We start from the raw sequence: 22,223 nt of genomic DNA, 5'->3' as shown, positions 1-22,223 counted from the left end.
TTATTAATTTCTGCCCTGATTTTTGCTATTTCTTCTTGTCTGCTGGGTTTGTTTTTGCTTTACGAGTTTCTTGAGTTGCAATGTTAAGTCATTGATTTGTGGGTTTTTTGTTTTTTTAATTTTTTGATGTAGGCACTTAGAGCTAAAACTTCCTTCTGGGGACAGCTTTCAGCATGTCCCAGAGGTTTTGTTGTTTTGTATTGTCCTTTTCATTTAGTTCCAGGAATACTTTTATTTCTTTCTTAATTTCTCTTTTGACCCATTCATCATTCAGGCGTGTATTGTTTAATCTCCACGTGTTCATGTGCTGATTAGGGCTTCTTCTGGTGTTGATTATAAGCTTTATTGCAATGTGGTCTGATAGAATGCATGGAATTATTTCAATCTTTTTGTATTTGTTGAGGTTTGTTTTGTGCCCCAGTATATGGTCGATTTTGGAGAAGGTTCCATGGGGTGCTGAATAGAAAGTATGTCCTTTGGTGCTTGGGTGGAATGCTCAGTAGATGTCTGTTAGGTCCATTTGATATATGGTATTGTTTAATTCAGATGTCTCTCTGTTAACTCTCTGCCCTGTTGACCTATCTAATGGAGACAGTGGGGTATTGAAGTCCCCTACTCTTAATGAGTTGGGATTAATCTGGGTCTCAAAGCATTATTTTTATGAAGTTGGGTGTACCAGAGTTTGGTGACTATATTTTCATGATTGTAATATCTTCTTGGTTTATTGTTCCTTTGATCAGAATGAAATGGCCCTCTTTATCTCTCCTGATTAATTTTAGTTTAAAGTCTATTTTGTCAGATATTAGAATTGCAATGCCTGCTTTTTTCTTAGTACCATTTGCTTGGTATATTTATTTCCATCCTTCTACCTTAAGATAGTGCCTGCCCTTGAAAGTGAGATGAGTTTCTTGCAGACAACAAAAAGGTGGGTTTTGTTTCTTAATCCATTCACATAGTCTGTGTCTTTTGGCTGGGGAGTTCAGTCCATTAATATTTAAAGTTATTAATGAAAGATGGGTATTGAATCCTGTCATCTTTATTTCTGTTTATATTCTTGATGTAGCTGTACTTTTGTACATTATACCTTTATTGAATTTCTTGAAAAGGTTTTTTTTTTTTTTTTTTTTTTTTATCTTATGTCACTCAGGTCTAGTTCATCATTGAGGGAAACCAAAACAGGAACTCAGGGCAGGAATCTGAAGTACAGGCCATGGAGGAATGCTGCTTACTAGCTTGCTTCCTGGCTTGTGCTCAGTCTGCTTTCTTATACAATGCAGGACCACCTGCCCAGGGGCAGCACCACCCACAATAGGCTGGGCCCTCCCACATCACACAACAATCAAGAAATGCCCCACAGACATAGTCATAGGCCAATCCAATGGAGGATATTCCTTAATTGAGGTTCCCTTCACCCAGGTGTGTCAAGTTAACAACTGACACACTGAGGACAACTGAGGCTGTCCAGCACAATTGAACCCTTGTCAACTTGACACACAAACATAACACCGTTAAAACAGAACCTTTCCATTTTTTATACCAAAGAGCACATGTTAATACTAATATTACAGCATAAAATAGTACAACTTTAGAATTCCCATGGTCCTTAGAAAATTCAAACACTTAAAGTTCAAAATCTCTTAGCCAGGTGTGATTGTGCACACCTTTAATTCCAGCACTTGGGAGGCAGAGACAGGTAAATATCTGTGAGTTCAAGGCCAGCCTGGTCTACATAGTGAGTTCCAGTCCAGCTGGGGCTCAAACGGGCTTGGGCAGCTCCACTTTTCTGGTTCTTCCATCCACAGCACACAATAGCTTGTCTCATAAACTCATCTGGCTCAACTCCACACCTGCCACTGCCCTTGGTGGTCATCCCATGGTCGTGATATCTACAATTTGCTGGGGTCGCCATTGTAACCAAGGCTGCACCTTCATCAAGGGCCTTTTCTGGCCTCACATGATGGCAAGCCTTAGATCCTCTCCATGACCCCTTCATGCCTTCAAAACCAGTCTCATGCGGGAGACTCTTACACATTACCACATCCTGCTTCCACCTTGAAATAGAGCCTTGGGTACCCTCTTGGGACCACAGCTTCTGTGTGCTGACCCTAAGGAAAAACTTCCCACACAATTTCACCTTGATCGTATCAGTTTCTTGTTTCATCTGATTTTCAGCCCCAACTAACCAGCATCCATTGTTCATTCTTAGTTCAAAGTATATCACAGATAGCCCTGATAGAGTCTTTGCTTCCCTTTGAAGCTTCATAAGCCAGGCCTCCATCTTTTACACCTCTTTCAACATAACTGTTCTAAACTCCACAGCAACAGCTCGCTAAGCTCTGAGCACTCAACAGATTTTCCAGCCAAAGTTACAAAAGCTTCCACAATCCTCTCAAAAGCAATATGATCAGGTCTGTCTCACAGCAATACCCCATGATCCTGGTACCAGTTGCTGATCTAGTTTATTTCTATTGCTGTGATAAAAAAAAAAAAAAAAAAAAAAAACACTGACTAAAACCAACTTGGGGAGGAAAGGGTTTATTTCATCTTGCATCTCCCAGGTCACAGTTCATCACTGAGGAAAGCTAAAGCAGGAACTCAGGGCAGGAATCTGGAGCACAGACCATGGAGGTACGCTGCTTACTGGCTTGGTCTCCTGGCCTGTGCTTAACCTGCTTTGTTATATAATGCAGGACCACTTGCCCAAGGGCAGCATCACCCACAAGAGTCTGGGCTCTCCCACATCACTCTACAATCAAGAAAATACCCCTACAGATATGACCACAGGTCAATCCGATAGAAGAAATTCCTCAGTTGAGGTTCCTTCCACCCAGGTGTGTCAAGTTAACAACTGAAGCTGTCCAGCACAGGGGACATCTACAAAAGAGAGTCAAGTTGCAAGGGTGTTGTGACCATTCATGCTTGCTACTGACCACTAGAAGCAATGGTAGGGGAGAAGTAACAAACTCAAGGTATATTTTGGTGCACAAAGCAAATGGTAATATAGGTAATTGCTTTCAGAAAAGGAGAGAATGGGGGAAATGATGACAGGGTATCTTCTTGCCTGCTGACCTGGGATAACTCACATCATTTAGTTATAGGTGCCAGAGGCTTAGTCATTGAAGTAGCAATCCTGATTTTCCTCAGACCTCATAAAAAAGTGAATCATTTGCACTTTGCTCCACCTTTTAAAGATTAAACTTTTGACTGGGCATTGTGCCACACATCTTTAACCCCAGCATTTGAGAAGCACAAGCAGCTGGATCTCTGTGAACTCCAGGCCAGCCTTGTTTATGTTTTGAGTTTTGGCCAGGGATACATAAAATCTCAATAAATAAATAAATAAATAAATAAATAAATAAATAGGACTGGAGAGCTGATATAGCCATTAAAGGCCCAGGCTCACAAGTTAAAAATAAATAAATGAACTTTTTGGGATATTCTCAGGTTCACATACAGTTCCAAGAGACAATGCAGAGAATGCATGTGCACTTTGCCCTATTACCTGCAGCAATGACATTTTGCAAGACCATAGTTATATATCACAATCAGATTACTAGCATGAGTATTCAAGATACAGATCACCCCTGGCAGCAAAGGACCCCTTGTATTGTCTTTAAATTTCTGTATTTATTTTATGTGTATGCGTGTTTTGCCTGAATGTATGTAAGTGCACCTGTGTCATGCAATTCCCACTGAGGCCAAAAGGAGGAGCTGACTCCCTCTGGAATTGGAGTTACGGATGGTTGTTAGCCGCCATGTGGGTGCTGGGAACTGAACCTGTGTCCTCTGCAAGAACAGCCAGTGCTCTTGACCGCTGAGCCATCTCTCCAGCCCCATGCACTGTCTTTCATAGCCTTACTCCCTTTCATCTCACTATCCCAGACTCTTAACCCCTGGCAATATCCTCTGCTTTCCACATCTATGATTCTGAAGAAATAACAATCAGCTTTGTTCAGCGTCTACCAATTGAAAAAGACACCTTCACAGACACACCTGGGGTAATGTTTGACAAAATATCTGGACACTTATGACCCAGGCAAACTGATACACGAACTGTCATGTTACATTGACCTGTTTCCACTCAGCAGAATTTCCTCAAGATGCATGCCACTCCTATGTGTCAATGGTTTCCATTGCTGAGTGGTATTCTATGGTATGGATATACTATGGAAGACCCATTTGTTTTTGACGGTTGTCTGAGTTGTTTCCAGTATTTGGCTGTTAAGAATAAAGCTGCTATACCACATTCATTAAAATAAACCACCTTTTATATGAACACGCATCTTCTTTTCTTTAGGAAAATGCAGTTGCTGGATTATATAGTGAATTCATAATTTGTTTTTTCAGAAATTGCTGTACTGATTCTCATTAAAAAATGTTTGAGAATGAGCCGGGCATAGTGGTCCATGCCTGTAGTCCCAGCACTCAGGAGGCAGCGGCAGGTGGATCTCTGTGAAATTGAGGCCAGCCTAGTCTCAAAGCGAGTTCCAAGTCAGCTGTTGTTATAGGAAGACCCTGTCTCAAAAAGAAAATGTATGAGTGACTCATTTCCTTACAGCCTCAGTAACATTTGATATTCTTTTTAAACAAAATTCAACCATTCTGAATTATTTATAGTGGTGCCTCCTTCTGGTTTTAATTAGAATTTTAATGGCCAATGATACTGAACACCTTTTCCTTTGCTTGGCTTCTGTATATCCTCTTTGGTAAAAGGGGTCTTTCTGCCTTTTGTTCATTTTCTTTAAAAAACACATTTATTTATTTATTTATTATTTATTCACATGCATACGTGTGTGTGTGTGTGTGTGTGTGTATGTGTGTGTGTGTGTGTGTAGGTCAGGCGACAACTTGCAGGAGGTGATTCCCTCCTATTGTATGAGTCCTGTTTATGAAACTCAGGTACATCAGTCTTGACACTAAGTGCTTTTACTTGCTGGGCCGTCTTGCTGGCCCACTGTTTTTACTTGGGGGTACCGGGGTTCCAATCCAGGGTCTTGTTCATGCTGGGAAAGTGAGTTGGACATCTGTATGTGGGTGTAATTATGGGCTTTGCTCTGGTCAATTGATTATGTATCCCTCTACAAATATCACCAAGTCTTACTTGTAACTATATAAAGTTATATAAAACAAGTCTTGCAATTAGAATATGCCTTTTATTTGTTTCACTCTGCTTTTTGTTCTGAAAACTTTAGTTCTGTTGTTTTTCTGCCTCATCCATATCTCTTCAAGGATTTTGATAGTAATTGAATTAAGCCTGTATAGCAACTTGGCATGAATTGACATCTTCACTATGCTGTGTCTTCCAACCCATAACCACTCCAGCTATTAACCTTTTCTGATTGCTTTGATTAGTGCTGTTCATTTTTGGCAGACCAAGCCTTGTACATGTTTTGCTTGATTTACACATAGCAATTATTTTTCTCAATCACTATAGATGGCGTTGTGCCACAACAGCAGGAAGGGGAGCCAGACACAGCTCCACACTGTTGCTTGTAGCTATTTAAGAACTTCTGTTCAAAGAACTTCACTCAGGCCAAGCTGGGATTCTTGACTATGTGGCAGAAAGGAACGTCAGCACTGTCAGTATGAAACAGAGTTGGGTTTATTAAGAAGAAATTTTATACTCAGGACAGAATATATGGGTTCCAGTGGTGGGGACTATGGGAGGGTTCTGGTGAGGATGGGGCTATAAAGATGAGTCAGATTGTCTGAGATATTCTGTATGAAATAAAACAAATATTACTAAAAACAAATTAAAAGAAGAGATTTTAACATGGGCATTAATAGAGAGGTGCTTAGTAAAAGGATGGAACACAGGTGTGGGCATGCTTTTCAAGAGAGAGTTGTGCCTAGGCGCCTTTATAACAGTCATGTATATGATTTTGGTGGCTTCTGAAGTCACATCTCAAAGAATTGCTGGGAAATTCTTTTTTCAGTAACTGAGCTCATAGGATGGTTCTTGAGGTGCGTTGGATAAGATTGCAATTTGGTAAGGCAAAACCATGGGCCACAAGAGTTGCACAAGGGTATTAAGGCAGATCGTCTACTGAAAATGAAGCTTGTAATCTTGACTGTGATGTTCTCAGTGCAGATTTACAGCTGGGAAAGAAGAAAGGCCATACACTGGGGACCACATATGCTTAAGCCTTAAGCATGTCTCACTGCTTTTTTAACAGTCTTGTTTGGAAATATCTCTATATAAAAGGAATATCGTCTCCATGTAGGGAACCTTCACAGCAGTTGTTTTAATTGTGCTGAAATTCTTGACCCTCAGCTGGTGAGGGGCTTCACCCCGATTCCAGGGTGACGAGATCCCTTTTCCTTCTCCGGTCCCTTTAACTGTTCCCATCTTTCTCCCCTGCTTTATACTGTGTTTTAAGTCCTGATGCCCATATATTCATCGCTAGAATATGGAAGTATAATTGATTTGTGTGCATTCTTTGCTTCTCCTGAAATCTCTTATTAATTCTTGGAGTTTCTGGTGGATTCCTTGGGATTTGTTATGTAGACAATTGTGTTGATTGAAAACAAGAAGAGTTTTATTTGTTGTTTTCTGATCTATAGGATTTTTGGTCTCCATTTCTTGGCTGCTAATGCTAGCCATAACTAGCCCTGTTGAGTGTGCATGAGGAGATGAGACACCCTAACCTTATTCCTAGTCTTATGGAAATTCATGGAAAGTGTTGATTGGTCACAGTTTAGTTTAATGGTGGTTTTAGGTTTTCTGTCGATGTTTTGATCAAGATGAAAAATTTCCCCTTTTCCTATTTTCTACATTTTGACCCTTATATCACGAATGGCAATTGAGTTTTACTAGATGTTCTTTCTGCTTATGTTGATATGATCGTGGGATTTTTTCTTTGGTGTGGTACTGTGATCTACCACATTGACTGACTTTCAAATATGGAATAGCCCTGCTGTTGCAGGTACTATGTGCCGAGGAGACACCAGGCATCGCTTTCCTCCATGAAGTAGTTTATTGTGCTAGCATCTGGCTCTTTGACATCATTCTCAAAAGCAGAGCCTGGAACAAGGAAAGACCCACCTTCTGTACCTTCTGTTAGTTTCCCTTTACATTTAGTTTCTTTGTCTCTCATACATAGTAACACATGTCCTGATTGGGGGTGCTCTGTGCTACAGGACCGTAACAGGCAGTGCTGTGTATATGCACTCAAGCACAGACCGTATTTCCTTCCTTTTCTTTGTTCTGAAAGGGGGACGAGGCTCTTCCCACATCACTTCTCTGCAATGTTTCACTTGGTCACGGTGCATATTTTCTTTATATTGTTGAATTCTATTTGCTAATATTTGTTAAGAATTTTTACATCTTTACTCATGAAAGATGTTACTCTATAGTTTTCATTTTTTTTGTACTGTATGTATCTAATTGGGTAGCAGAATAATACTAGCTCCATAAATAAACTTGGAACTCATTTGTCTCTGGTTTTATGGAAGAGATGTTTGGTAATGTTCTCTGGCGAAACAGTATGAATCTGGAAAGTTGTTTTGGAGGGTTGTAAGTTACAAATTCCTTAATAGCTACATGTCATTTTAGATGGATTGTGGTATTTTTTTTGTGTTTTGAGGAAATGGTGAAGTTTTTAAGTTGTCAAATTTATATGTAGGGTTCTCTATCATGTTTCCTCATCATTTTGTGGACATACTGTGACATACTTTGCTACACGTATTGAAAATTTGTTTCTTATCTCTCTTTGCTAGGTATTGTGTAAACCAGCTTTTCAAAGAACCTATTTTTTTTCCTTTGGTTTAATTAATTGATTGCATTGAAAACAATATAGAAAATAAATGAAAAGAAAGTTTGGCTTTTGGAAGAAATAATTATTTTTTAAATGTCATTAATTTTTATTCTTTAACTTCTTTCTGCTTAGTTTTCATTCATCTTGCTTTTCTTTTCTAAATTCTCCTTTTATTTTTATCTTTATTTTTTGTGTATGAGAGTATTGTCTGCATGTATGTAAGTGCACCTTATGCAATGCCCACGGAGGTCTAGAAGAGAGCGTGAGATTCCCCTGGAACTGGAGTTACAGACAGTTGTTAGGTTAGCTGCTGTGTGGGTGCTGGTAAATGAACCTGGGTCCTCTGCGAGATCAGGCAGTACTCTAAGGGATCTGACTCCTGACTTCTACAAGCACCTACAAATATATGACACACACACACACACACACACACACACACATACACACACACACAAATAAACCTTAGACCTGGAGAGATGGGTCAGAGGTTAAGAGCTCCGGATGCTCTTGCAGAAGACCTGGGTTCTATTCCTATCCCCCACATGGCAGTTAACAACTGTTCATAACTCCAGTTCCAGGAGAATGGAACTCCCTCTTGTGGATCTCTGAGGGCATTGTGTGACACAGGTGCACTTATATACATGCAGGCAATATTCTCATACACATAAAAATAAAATCTTAAGAATACTTTTACATTGCTTAACCCAGCTTTCCTGTGCTGTAATTCCCTGCTCTGTTTCCTAATCTCAGCCATGCAAGAACTGAGAAGCAATTGCTTTTCTGCATTTGGTCCATCATATCCAGTAGCAAGATTCACGGAAAATAAAATGGGCAAAGGAGGTAGATAAATGTGAGCCCACAGCTCTCTCCCTGAATACTAAGGACAGTCTCAATTGCCTACTCAGGCTCTTCACTTGAGTGTCTAACAGGTACAATCTGACTGTTACCCTAGGTAAGCAGAATCCTTAACATCATCACGTAAGATAGATGGGGTCTACTGTGAGTGACAGAGCCAGAGTAGCAACATTAACATTCTTACCTGAAGATGGATCTAGCTATGCCTTTTTTGTGTATGTGTTATTAAAAAGTATGTTATTTATTTTTACTCTTCAGGTTGTTGGAAGATCTGTTCCTCAGAGGTCACATGGGCTTGGGAGGAGCCTCTGGATCCTTTCTGTTACCAGTTCCATCTATGTGAAGATAAGTCAAAGGTCCTGTTTGACTGTGGCTGGCTTTACTTGGAAGCATGGAGGAAATGTTTCCTCTGAGTTGACCCTCCTCTTTGTAGACTGCACACTGGTTTAAGTCCATCTCGTGGGGTCTCCATGGCCTCCCCGAACAGGAGGTGACTCACCACAGTTATAGGACATTTTGAGAGATGCTCATAGTCCCCTGGAACTTAGTTGAACCTTGGAGGGCAAGGAGCAAAAACCGTCCTTTAAGTCCCTCTGACCAGATTAGTATAGGCCTCAAAGTATGGCTGTTAAACATCCAAGAAAGTGAGTTCCACCAGTCTGGTACTTTTAATTACCATGTGCTATGTAGATAAAGCTTGGGCAAAAACCAAACGTTCTCAGATAAACCTTGACTAGATATATACTTTGATCCTTAAACTAGTTAACTAAACTATGACCTTAGAAATTGTGTATATTATTTTTGTCTCATCCTTTATATATAATATCAAACCTATATAGACCCTCATCACTTGCTTAGGCTTTCTCATTTTTTTCTCTATTTTGGAAAATATCTCCATTCCCATATCCTTTAATTGGTTTATTTGGGCAAACTATATGGTCTTAAGCACCCAAAAGGAAAGTATAACCAAAGATTAAAGTGATCAGTATATTTCTTTAAGAATTCAATTCTTTAAGATTACACTTCCCAGACATTAGGCTTACATCCATATAAAATGTTATTTAGACAATTATTTCTCATTGATGATTTTGTTTCTAAGCAGAAAGTGCTGCTCAGATGTAAGTGCTTCAAATCTTGGTCTGCAATACTGTAGTACCCACCTGCAGCTAAGGGAAACAACCCACGATCGTTCTAAAATAATGGCTAAGTTTGTTTTCTCCCCCTATCTAGAAGCCTTTGAGAGGGATCTGACACTGATTCTAGCTACTCCAACAGCTATCAAAGTGCCTGAAAAACAAATTCTGAGTCCATCACTCTCGAGTTAAGCCTTGGCAGACAAAAGAAAAATGAGGAGGAACCCAATAGAGGGATGCTTTTGGAAGCTCTTGTCAAGAAATTTCAATGGACTCTGATATGAACATTTGAAATTTGCCCTGTTCTGACTTTTTTTCTGATTCTCTATCTAGAACTTGTAATGCTAACTACTCTTGCCTTTACTTCTCCTTTGCATCCCCTATTCACCAGTCAAGGACCCCCTTTTCTCCCTACAGATAAGAGTTATTCAATTTGGGAGTCTTTTAGATAGACCCACTGAAGAGGTATCCCGACTGCCTCACTCTGCATCCCTGTTCAACATGGAAGAAGCCAGAGTGGTCTGCGTCCCTATGCCCTATTGGCAATTTGGGTAACCCCTTCAGAGGATGGTGTGATAAGAATAGGAGGTAGAAATTGTCTAGGTAGTTAAGGTAAAAAGACTCCAAAGAGAAGTAGCCAGTTTTTTGGCTGAAAGCCAAAATGCCCTTGGTCCTTTTAGCAACATACTCTGTTCCAAAGGTCAAAAATGTCAAAAATGTTTGGGAGCTCTTCTCTAATCCCTGAAAGATTTTAGGGTTACCTCTTCAGAAGGGGGGACTGTTAGAATAGCATAAAGCTCCACTAAGAAAAAAGGAAAGAAAGAAAGAAAAGAAGGAAGAAAGGAGTACACAAAGTTGTCAGAAAAAACGTGATGGGGAGATGTGGGAGGTGTTAAAGGGGAGAGAGTGGGTAGGGATTTGATCAAAACACCTTATATGCATGTATGAAATTCTCAACAAAGGTTTTTTGAATATTTTATTTATTATTTTAATTTTTATGTATATGAGTGTTTTGCTTGCAAGGGTGTAAGTGCATCACATATAGGTAATGCCCACAGAGGCCAGAAGAGTGTGTCGGATTCCCTGGAACTGGAGTTATGGATGGTTGTTAGCCACCATGCGGATGCTGGGAATCGAATCCAGGTCCTTTGGAAGAACAGCAACTGTTCTTAAGCACTGAACCATCTCTTCAGCCTCAGTGTATGAGATTTTAAGAAGCATTTTCTCTAGCAAATACAAAGTTGCTTTTGGGCAATGCATTTAAATTTCTTTGGTAAATGTCTTCTATCAGATAATATGTTTTGCTTAAGAGTAATTTTGATTATTCCTTTGGTAGTTAAGCGCCTGAAACCTGGAAAAAATATCTCTAAATAGAATTCTTGTCATCCTTTCTAATCTGAAATATGCCTCTTGTTACCTATGTGGCTTTGGGCTTTAGTGTTCACTTTTGTGAAACTATTATAATAAGCCTTATGTTTGGCATGACTTATAACCTTTAGACTGTGTTTATGGAGAGAGATATGGGAGATACTGGTTGCTTGATAATGGTGCAATTGCTATTGTTACTAGAGAGGCCTGCATATCGTGTTCTGCTTCAGCTCTGTGGCACCGGCTTTTAAAACTCCTTGTCTTGGTGTCTGTGTACTCTGCCTCCTGGCCAGCAGAAGACTGTGTCTTCATTTTGCTTTAAAACCAACACCTCTGTTTCTTTCTGTCCTCTTATTCTTTCTCAGCCCTCTTTTGTAACCATCCACACTCTCAGGAACCAAGAGAAATGATCAATTTCCACTGTTCCTTCATTCACTTCATAATAAAACACACTAACAAGTGCCTATAGGAGAGGGAGGGACAGAGACATCAAGATGCTGCTAGATTCTCTGTCTCCCATCATGGGTGACACCCTTCAAGATGTCTGCTCTGCCTTTTCTGTTTGATCTCTTCTTAAACTTTTATCCATCATTGTCACCCTCCTTATAAAACTTAGTCTAATTGACCACTTCTTTCTTTCTGGAAATATTTTTTCTCTTGGCTTTCCAATATCCCAATAATTAGACATCAAAATCACTGCTACTAATTTTCAGACTCTTGATGTTCCAAGCTTCTAAATGATACGGAATGCAGGAGCTAGTCCTTCGTCTGTTTCTCTGCCTTTTCAACATTCATTCTGTAGCTGATTTCATCAAGTCTAAACTGTATTAAACACCACCTACACCAGCACTGTTTAATGTGATTGTTCTGTGATGGTAAAAATGTTTAAAATCTATGTTGTTCAAGATAGCTACCTCTAGCTACACATGGCCACTTAAATTCAAATAAATGAAAACAAATAGTTGCTTGTCACAGCTGCTACTTTTTTTTTAGAGAAGAAAAAGTGGTTTATTTAGTTTACAAGTCCAGATTACAATCTTTCATTGTGGGGAAGTCAAAACAGAAACTTAGAAGCATCACATCCACAGTCAAGAGCAGAGAGAATACATGCCTAGATCCTTGCTTGGTAGCTTTCTGCACTCTTATGCAGTTCAGGGCCCAGCCTAAGGAATGGTGTTGCCTTCAATGGGCTGGGCCTTTCTACATCGGTTAACAATCCAGACAATCCCTCACAGACATGCTCCCCCAGGCAATTTGATCTATTTTTTGAGTGCTCCATATCCACGTATGGCTGATGGCTACTCTATGGACGACACAGCTATACATCTTAATGCCAGTCTTCTGCTCTATGTTTCTCTTTCCAAGATGTACCCACTATCCAACATCTTTATAAGCTTCAATGTCAGGTTTATCATAAGCGAGCAAAATACAAGCTTCCTCTCCTCCCTACACTTTAAACTTGTTTCTCCACACACTTCTTCTATTCTCTGCCTTTAAATCTGCTTTCCTGAAAGCCTGTTGTAGCTTAGCAAATGGCACCAACAATGGTCTACATCAAGATTCAATTCCTGTTTCTTACAAATTCAGTATTCCTCCAGAAGATCCTGTTCCTGATTATGCCTTCTGGACAGATCTATGTCTGATCACATCCCAGCACCACATTACTCAAAGGAACCATGATCTTTTGCCTTGACTCATGGGAATGACTTTTTCCATGATCTTGATGTCTCAACTCTTGCTGCTCTGTCTTTTTTCTCCTCTCACAGTAGCAAGAAAGATCTTTAAAATATAGTAACAAATTGGGAATCATCTCTATGCTTAGAATGCTCTGAATGCTTTTTATTTAAAAAAGAATCAATACAAAAAATGCCAATTTGACCTGAAGGCCTGTGCGGTTCAATTCCTTGCTTCTTTTTCTGATAGCTGCCACCCCCATCTTTGTTCATTTGTTACAGCCCCTGTTGTTTAAGCATGGAAAGTTAGCTTCCTTCTGTCTGAACCACTCTTCCCAGGATGGACACCCCATTCTCATAATTTAGGCCTCAACTCAGATATTCTCCCCTTTTAAAAATTAAAAAAAATATTTAAATTTTTTATGTGTGTGAGTGTATTGTCTGCATATATTTAAGTGCACCCATGTTGTGCAATGCCTGTGGATGTCGCATGAGGGCATCAGCTCCCCTGGAATTGGAGTTTATGGACAGTTGTTAGCAGCTATGTGGGTGCTGGGAATTGAACCCAGATCCTCTGCAAGAGCAGCCAGTGCTCTAACCGCTGAGCCTCTGTCACCTCCCCTGAAGTCACTCACTATCATATTTACTCTCTTGTGACTTGTTCATTGTATTTGTCAATACCCAAACTCATCTTACTGGCTTACATACAGTCTTGGCTAGTCTCCACGTGCTGTTCCACCTGTTTTTAGTCTCTAGAACTAAAGTGCACAGTAAGCACTTATAGAAGAGTCCCACTTCCCTCTCGTTTAGTTACATGACCTTGAGTAAGTTAAACTCTCTGTGTCACAGTTCCTTCATCTACAAAATGGGGCACTCACACAGAGGGTGAAGTGTGGCATACTTGGGACAGGTCCGGTTCAATAATAAGTACTTGCTGCTTTTAATATCAAATTTTGCAATATTGAACATAGACTACATTTCATTAAATGGCATCTTCCTTTTGAATGTTTCTAATAAGGACATCTAAAAGGAAATGGATCAGAAAGAGTGTGGATGCTTCAGGAAATCCTTCGACCCTGGCGAGAACATTGGAAACTACGCACCACCCACCTTTTAAAATCAATGGCAGTTGGAATCAGTCTCAGAAAACAGTTCAAAGTGTCATCTCTTGCCCATTGACAGGGAAAGGGAAGATTTAATTAATTAGTACAGACTTCCCACTGGATTACTGATTAGCACCTTCAAATCTTGGAAGACCCCTAAATGTCTTCCCTCTATAGCCCTTGCCTGTCAGCGACAAGTTCTGATAATTGTCTTCATCCTTTAGATACTTGACAAGGTGAAAGGCCACTTTACAAATGAAGCAGAATTAGCAAAATAAGTAACACCCAAACTCCTGTCACGTTTTCCTAAACCACCAAACACCCATTGCAGTTCAGAACTTCACACATATTGTCAGTTCATCTTTATGGAGTAAGATCTCTCATTTAGTGGAGGAAGCCCAAAGCTTAAAGTATTTAAGGATCAGTCCCAAGGTTCTGGGTCTATCAGTTGCAGAACTGTGATTATTCAGGCAGTCCTTCAACAAATACACATGAATTATCAACTATGTCAAGCACTGGAGATAGCAGCTAACAGGTTAAGAAAGGTGCCTATTCTCTAGGAGTTTGCTTTCTACAGGGATTGATACCCATTTTAGATTCTATCTTCACATAACCTGGAACTTCTCCAAATGGCCACCTACTAGGGGCTGAGGTGGGAAATTACAGAAACACATCAGAACAGTGAGTGGCACGATAAACATTCACTGAACACTAGGTACCAGAACTGACCTGCTCTAATGACAGTTAGAAAGAAGGTAGATGTAACCCCTGTGCTCAAAGCAGTTTCAAACAATGTTGGCAAGCTTAAGTGCACTTAAGTGTTTACCAAGGCCAGGCATGTAGTACAGAGGATCAGACTAGCTACACATGCTCTCCTTTCTTTAGAAGAGTAACTATAGAGAAAGACTCATTATGAATTGACCACAGGACCCTGTAGGCTGGAGATCCAGGTGGAACAAAAGGAAGGGGAAGAAGCAGCCCATGAGTACAGGTGTTCTCTGTTTCCTGGATGCTGTGGTGTGAGCCGCCCCACCATCCCTTCTAATCAAGAAGGTTTGAAGCCTCTGAAACTGTGAGCAAAAATAAATCTTTTCTCCCTTATGTTATTTCACTCAGATCCATTGTCCCAGCCACAGGTACAGAGTGCCAAGCTTTCATTCTTAACTATGGGTTAGCAGGAAAACTAGAGAACTTATTAAAATTCTGCTCTTCCTGTATTTAAACTCTGGAGCCATAACTTAATTAAAAAATGCATATTTTAGTCCAGTGTGGGAGCACATGCCTTTAGTCCTAGCACTCAGGAGGCAGAGGCAGGCAAATTTCTGCAAGATCAGGCTTGCCTAGTCTATATAGTAAGTTCCAGGTCAGCTAGGACTACAGGGAGACCCTGTCTCAAAAACAAACAAACAAACAAACAAACAAACAAAAAAACCAAAAAGACACACTTTAGAGGTGCCTATGAGCCATAAATCATTTTCACACACACCACATTGTTGACATTCAGTTGTACAGTATATTAAAATTCATCTATTTGAAGTGTGAGGAAAGATCAGCTAAACAGGAAGTATCATTTGGTTGGTACCATAAGAAGTTACTGGTATTTTATTTTTTATGATTTATTTATTTATTTAGTTTTATTTTTATGTGTATGAGTGTTTTGCCTGCATGTATGTAAGTGTACTCATGTTGTACAAAGCCTGTGAATGCCAGAAAATGGCATTGGATCCTCTGGAACTGGAGTAATGAGGGTTGTAGCTGCCATGTGGGTGCTAAGAATGGAACCTGAATCCTCTGCAAGAGCAGCCAGTGCTCTTAACCACCAAGTAATCTCTCCAGCCCCCTTTTTATATTTTTTGCATTTATTAATTTTTATGTGTTTGAATGTTTTGCCTATATGTATGTAAGTGTACCATGTTCATATAATGCTCACAGAGGCTGGAAGAGGGCATTGGATCCTCTGGAACTGGAGTTATGGATAGTTGTTAGCTGCCGTATGGGTACTGGGAACCAAACTGAGGTCCTCCGCAAGAGCAGCGGGTGCTCTTAACCACTGAGCCATCTCTCCAGTCCCCTATTTTATTCTTTTTAATTAAAAAATGTGGCAAGAGTATTTAACATGCGTCTATACTCTTAAAAATATTTATTTCTTGGGCTGGAGAGATGGCTTGGCAGTTAAGAACACTGGTTGTTCTTGCAGAAGACCTGGGTTCGAATCCCAGCACCCACATGGCAGCTAACAACTGTCCGTAACTCCAGCTCCAGGAGATCTGATATCCTCTCTGACCTCCGTGGGCATTGCACGACACGGGTGCACTTACCTACATGCAGGCAATACACGAATACACATAACATTTTTTTTTCCAACCCCCCCTCTTTCTTTGCCCCCAGCCCCCCCTTGCTACCCGTGGCCCTTCCTTGTAACCTCCTCCCACATGTCTTTTCCTGTTTCCCGTTCCACGTATTTTCCCATCCTTCATTATCATCTATTTTTACCTTTTTTTGGGTCGCCTTTCTAGTTTTTTAGGCTTCATTCACATTCATGTACACACACACATACACATGTACCCCCCCTCTTTCTTTGCCCCCAGCCCCCCCTTGCTACCCGTGGCCCTTCCTTGTAACCTCCTCCCACATGTCTTTTCCTGTTTCCCGTTCCACGTATTTTCCCATCCTTCATTATCATCTATTTTTACCTTTTTTTGGGTCGCCTTTCTAGTTTTTTAGGCTTCATTCACATTCATGTACACACACACATACACATGTACATATTGCAGGATAGGATCCAAATATGAGAGAGAACATGGGGTTCTTGCCCCGAGTTTGGACTTGCTTAATATTATACTTCCCAGATCCATCCATTTTCCTGAAAATTTCATTTTTCTTTACAGAATACAATTCATTGTGTCAATGTGCCACATTTTCATTGCCCATTCATCTGTTGATGGACAATAGATTATTGTTGGCTATGGGGCTTGTAGGACAGTCAGTCATACCCCAATGGCGGGGCTTTGTGACTAGGTACAGACTACAGGGAGCAGTGTTAGTCACCAGGCCTGGGACTGTCAAGACTTGGATGGTGGTGGTGACCTTGGCTTTTCTACACAAGGATCACAGCTGCCAGGTGACAAGTTACCCAGTAACGTGTACAAGTGTAACCACAATTCCCACTTTTATATTTCTTATTTTCTTTTAAAAAGTTATCTACTTCAGGGGCTGGAGAGATGGCTCAGTGGTTAAGAGCACTGACTGCTCTTGCAGAGGACCTGGGTTTGATTCCCAGCACCCACATGATGGCTACGAACCGTCCTTAACTCCAGTTCCAGGGAAACCCAAAGCCCTCCTCTGACCTCCACGGCCTTGCACGACACGGGTGCACTCACATACATGCAGGCAATACACTCATACGCATAAAATAAAAATAATAAAATATTAAAAAAAGCTATCTACTTCATTTGAGAATCAGGCTAAACACAAACACATGAGGGCCATTCTCTTTGGGAAAAATTCGTAAGTTCCAGAAAGTGCTAAAATTACTGTCCACTATCACCTTGGACCCCGACATCTTAGAAGTCACCTCTGTGTTTCCAGTTTGATGGCTGTGTTTCTATTTTACCATCCTCTTGAATCAGTTTCCCTGATTTCTATTATAATGAGGTTTTAATTTAGTTGCTTCTTATGCCTTCCTTAGTCTGTTCTGAGGACAAGACGTACACAATTCCTCAACCCAAGCTCAGGTGTCTGGATACCTTTTCTCTGCACTCCAGGTGTGTTTTAGAGTGATCAGGAAGAAGGACTGCCATGTTACCCACCTCTCCTCCAGGCCAGATAATCCCTGGCCAACACCCTGAGCCTGCTGGGTACAGTTTTGGAAAGTTGCAGAGTTTACCCTTCTGGAATATTCCTTAAGATGCCAAGCCATCTTATGAAGTGGACTTCATGCTCACAAGGCTTTGTAGCACTACACTGGGCTGAGCGATCTGGTTTGGTCTTTCTTTTTCAAGGGCTGGGCTGTTGACCATGAGACAGTTTTAACTTCCTGGATACCTGTAAGACCAACTAGTTGAGCTGTTAGTTTCTTCTCATGCAAGATGGCCCGGTACCAGCTTCAGGGGATTATTGAAAGGACGAAGTGGACTACTGTGGATGGTTCACTTCGAACAAAGCCCAGCATGTAGGAATCACTTGCTGGGATCATTATTTTTCTGCTCTCAGTTTTCCATGATTTCGTCTCAGAACTTCTGCGACAGTTGACATGGAGTCCCGTGGCCCTCCAGGCTGGCTAGCTGATGAGCTGTGCTGTGCTTTAACCTACAGTTTGTGATATTTGGCCATCAGGGCAATTTCAATTGAAAGAGCAAGGGGTCACTTGCTGAATGAATGAGTCCTGGATTTGTGCTGTTTGTACCCCAGAGGTTTGATAATCTGTGGTAAATTCATTTGGCAGATGTGCATCTATGGCAATTTTTCAGTGAGCACTGTCCTAAATTAATTAATCACTAGGCAATTCAATCTAAATTGAACGCTGCTGCTGCACACAGAAAATTTTTGTTTGCAGTCTTGAATTGTCCCTATTTAAATTAAGTCAATTAAAACTCTCTGTTCCTAACCACTTTTTTCAATAGAATGTACCTAAATGGTCACAATACTCTGCAGGGCATCCTTCTGGTATGAGTTTGTGTCTCTTTAATGTCTGTAGTTAATCATTTTCAGACACCATTTGAGCTGTTTTCTGCCATTGCCTTGAAAACCATTTGCTGCGCATTTGCTGGGTGCTGAGGGAAGCTGATGAGGTTGACATAAAATATGGGAGCGAAGATCATGGGGTCACTGTTGAGGTTTAACAAACAATGTTGCTCTGTGTTGTTGACCAACAGGTCACAGGGAAAGGAGCAGTGTCAGGGGGAAATGAGTCTCATGTCAGCTGTTTACAAGATAGGAGTTCCAGGAATGGGCTCTAACAAGCAGATGGTGCAACTCTGAAGTGGACAGGTTGTTAACCCAAGCGCTCCTTTGCCTTGTGGATCTCTGAGAAACAACCAACTTCATTAGCCCCATCCTCCCCAGAATGTCCCAAATGCACATGCGAACACCGAATGCCCCTCAGATACACTGAGAGTCAGTGGCAAGATTGGTGAAATAAGTCCAAATAGGATGCTGACCTTCCTCACAACTTGAAGTTACCCTCTGCCTTCGCACAGGGCCGGTGATTTGGTCAAGCACTTTGTGGTGTTTGGGGTTGAGGGAGCAGCCTTTTTGTCCTTCAGTGGTTCAAGTGAGGCTATCTGAAACGGAAGGTCATTGCAAGAGATAATGCAGCTTTGAGGTCTCAGAGGCAATGCTATGAGCTTCTCTGGAGGCCAAAGAGGCTGCAAAGTGCAGCCAGGTAGTAGCCCACCTCCCTGCTCCCTTCCAAGGTGTGGTCTGCCCTGGGTCTGCACTCTGTCTTTTCCCTCTCCTGGCTCCTTTCCCTCTTCTTAAACTCCCCTCAGGTGGCTCATGCTGAACTTTTTCTGTAATCACAGCGCAAGGACTTGCTCCTTTTCTCTCCAAGCCACCCTGGAGGAGCCAGTCATGGCAAGGCTGCTGCCTTTGCCTTGCCGCCAATGGAGCAGACGGCTCCGTGTTTTGCCAGGTAGAGCTGGAAGCCTAAGAAGTGTCAGGCAGAGTGGAAAGAGCGCTGGCCTGGGGAGTCAGCACCCAGCCTACATTCCCTAACCCGGAAGCCTCCAGGCCACTTGAGCTACCCAGCCCATCAGGTAGGTGGTTTCTGAGAGGTTAGGCTCTGAGTTCCCTGGAGAGTCTCTATGTTGTGTTTTCAGAACTTGCAAGGACAAGGGGTAGGTCTCTTGCTGATGCTTCACTAGGAAGATCAAAGAGTTTCAGATGTTCCACTAAGGTTAGTATCCCAAGTGACAGTCTCTTCCAGTTCATTTCTGGTCATTATAACCCAGGCTTAGGCCCAGCTTCTGAACCTCTCATCTTTACCACAGAACAGCCAGCCTGACTCATCCTCGGACTTTACAGATTTCTTGCCAACCGAAAGCCTGTTTAGCATTCCATCCATTATCTTGTTGAGCAGAGCCAGCTCCGCGCAGGAGCTGCTCCAGTTGCTGAGACTCTGAAGGATTGTGATTTGGAAAGTCTATTGAGTATGGAAATAAAACAACGTTCCAGTACTAGATGCACAAGCAATGCTTCGTTGTTGCTACTGTAAGCATCCATCCTTGGAGACTGTGGTTGGGATGTCACTTGGCATGTAGGAAGAAGGAACAGATCATGGTAAGAAACTATAGCCGTGCCATAAAACTGCTGTTTGATCAGTAAAGCTGAATAAACTGCGTCTAAAGATGGGCATTTTTTGTAAAGCATCTTTCACTGAAGTAGCTATATTCATTAAAAAAAAAAAAACCTTAAGGAGTGAAGCAGGCCATGTGTAATGGGGCAGGAATGTAAACCCCAAAGCACCAGATGGAAATGTGTTCTAAACAATAGAAAATCAATAAGAAATGATTTGACTTTTTACAGTGTCTGTGTGTGGGGAGGGAAACATTTGATCTTGGTTGTTGAGACTGTCATAGACAACACACACAAACACATACACACACACACAAATGCAGACATATACACATACACGTGCAAATACACACATACAATATGCATATACACATCTACACATGTACACATACACAAACATATACATAACACTCATGGACATATGTATATATACATATATACACATACACATATATATACATACACACCTCTACACACATCCACAATATACATACCTACATATACACATATACAACATACATATATGCACATACACACATGCATAAATACTTACGGACACATATAGTCACACAACTTTCCTTTTTAGATGTACAAATATATACAACACAATTTAATAATAATGGCATTCTACATAGTTACCCTTCCAAACTTTCTTTTATGCTTTCTGGGTACATTAAAAGAACAACCGTGGACCAAATTTAGACCTGATTCAAGGCAGGTGGGTGGGCTGGTCCCATTATCTCTGCTTCAGGAGCAAGAATCAGAGGTTGACAGAAGTTGATTTGTGAAGTCACCCACTTATGTGTGGTATTCTGACTTCAGATTCTGTTCTTTTATTTAGGAACAATGTCCCCCTGCTCAGATTTCCTCTGTTCATTTTATTTTCCTATTTCCTTTTCATTGAGGGCTAAGGAACAGCCTGCTCACAGTGTCAAAACCTTTCACAGTGTAAAAAGCTTTCTGGTAAGGTGCTACTTATTTCATAGAAGAGGGGAGCTCTTTGCCCATCCATTGTCACTGGAGTGCTTTGGAAGGAAGAACACTAGCCTGGTAACCAAAAGGGCTGCCGTCTCGTTTAGACTCCTTAACTACAGACCTTAAGATGTTGGATATCTCTTATATAATGTCATTTCGCCTATAGCCAGGATTCACGGACCAGGAATCTAGAGGTGGAGATGGGAATGGTGTCTCTCACTATCACCCTTAGGGACCCACTGGGAACATTTTTGCTTCCTGTTCCCATGAACTTTTACTCTTCAGGCATAGAAGTTTTGGGTCCAGAGGAGGGAATGCTTATACCAGGGGTACAACAGAGGTTCCACAGAACAGGAAGCTAAGACTTCCTTCCCCCTGGCCACTTTGGGTTCCTGATGCCTTTGAGTCAACTGGCTAAGAAAGGAGCAACTGTGTTAGAAGTGTGATTGATCTAGACGACCAGGGGAAGTGGGACTGCTCCTCTACAATGGAAGGAAGGCTATGTCTGGAGTGCAGGGAATCCATGTCCTGTGATGAAAGTCAGTGGTAAACTACAACAAGCCAATCCAGGCAGGATAGCAAATGGCTCAGACCCTTTAGGAATGAAAATGTGGGTCACCCTTTCAGGTAAAGAACCAAGGGCTGCTGAAGTGTTTGCTGAGGTGGAGGAAACACAGAATGGGCAGTGGAGGGAGGTAGTTATAAATACCAGCTAAGGCCATGGTGACCAGTTGCAGAAACAATGATTGTAACTGACATGAATGAATGTTTTGTCCTGTGTTAACAATATGCTTGTGTATATATTAAGTAGATATTTGTTTCTCCTTTATTTATGATGTAATGTAACATTCATTGAGATAAATTAGCAGTTAAGTGCCATAAATGTAAGTTATGAGACATTTAAAGACTTGGCATTATTCAAGTCTTGCTCTTTGGAGCCCAGAAGTGAACATTCTAAACTCCAGGTCATGGGAGCTGAAAGATTTGGTATTTTCTCTCTTGAATCTGACTTTGCTTTGGTATTATTATTATTTTTTGACTTTTAAAGTTGTATTATATATATAT

At 41.1% G+C, this 22,223-nt stretch overlaps 1 long non-coding RNA gene across 2 annotated transcripts in view; it reads left to right on the top strand.

Annotated features, from left to right (window-relative positions):
- The first annotated feature begins 17,270 nt into the window (after positions 1-17,270).
- LOC115069816 overlaps positions 17,271-22,223 on the top strand; it is a 14,396-nt gene continuing 9,443 nt past the window's right edge. Inside the window, exons 1-2 of one of the 2 annotated variants that reach the window (XR_003849047.1) lie at positions 17,271-19,785; positions 19,880-20,168. This is a non-coding gene — a long non-coding RNA (uncharacterized LOC115069816). Of the gene's footprint in view, positions 20,169-22,223 lie in introns of both variants that reach the window. The other variant, XR_003849046.1, reaches the window with a different exon arrangement.

Source organism: Nannospalax galili, unplaced genomic scaffold (genome assembly GCF_000622305.1).
Source record: "Nannospalax galili isolate Female #2095 unplaced genomic scaffold, S.galili_v1.0 scaffold33, whole genome shotgun sequence".
Taxonomy (NCBI): Eukaryota; Metazoa; Chordata; class Mammalia; order Rodentia; family Spalacidae; genus Nannospalax; species Nannospalax galili.
The sequence above is the reverse complement of the archived record's forward strand: the minus strand, read 5'-3'. Positions and strand labels throughout refer to the sequence as shown.